Source organism: Olea europaea, unplaced genomic scaffold, assembly GCF_002742605.1.
Source record: "Olea europaea var. sylvestris unplaced genomic scaffold, O_europaea_v1 scaffold1978, whole genome shotgun sequence".
In the NCBI taxonomy this organism is placed as follows: domain Eukaryota; kingdom Viridiplantae; phylum Streptophyta; class Magnoliopsida; order Lamiales; family Oleaceae; genus Olea; species Olea europaea.
Window position 1 is genome coordinate 150,211 of NW_019237640.1, and position 1,151 is coordinate 151,361.

Genomic DNA, 1,151 nt, shown 5'->3' on the forward strand with positions numbered 1-1,151 from the left:
TTTGAGGACAACGATATAATGTCGTGTTTGAGCCTTTCATATTTGATTTGTTCTTCACGTTTATTTCATCTTCTTGATATCACTTCTATGTCATTTGTTCTCCAACCCCAGTGGCGATAATTTTCCCAACAATCTCAAACGATATATTGGCAATGGAGAACGAAACCACTTCGGTAATGATCAAGTTGAAGGATATAAATTTTGTTCGTGTGGACCGTTTGATGGCACTAAATGGTTCGATTTGTAGAAAGATATGAATCCTGATTTTCATATTCAAATTTGGTAAATTCAATTCACTATCTCCAAATTCGGTAAGTCGAAATTGCTTTTCAATTTCACGCATATGTACGGTACGTTCTATGAATATTTTATGCATGCAATCTGAGATTCTATAGCAAATCTAAAAGGGAAAGTTGAATAGGTGCATGCACGAAAACCCAATATAATGTGTTCAAAATGCAATTCTGCATGTATCACGTATTGAAATTTATGCATCTTGGAATAACCATGGATATGAGCAAAATCATCCTGTCAGAATTTGGGACTAAATCAATTTTTGCCGTGCATTTATACACAAAAGTGGACGGTAATGTTTTATTTATTTTATGGATGATTTAAGTCCAGATAGTCATGCAATATTTCTACACGAATTTAAATCATGATTGGTTTAATCATTTATGGTTTATAGATTCATTAGTTGATGATCATGGGATGCATAATTCTCTAGATTGAAGAACTGTAATAATTTATTTCTAGGAAATCATTTGGTAGGAAAGAAAGTTTCTGCCGACACAAGGGAATAAGAAAATTTTAACCCATCTAAAGTTATCATCTAAGGCAGAATATGGATCTGCAAAAATCATGTGGAATTATACTTATAATACATCATTTTTAAAATTTTGCACTTCATGTGAAAGATTGTCTGTTAAAAATGATGAAGGAAATCATAAGAATCTGATTATGCATAATAGTTGCATGTATGGGAAAGGTAGAAACCAAAATAACAGATTTTCTTTTAATTTAGTTTGGTTCTTTGGTACATTTTAATTGACATTATACATGCGAAATTGTTGAAAGTATATGAATCTCCATTTCTTTGTTGAGATATGAGAATGACATGATATTGCTCATATGGGAAAATTCTAAAGAGT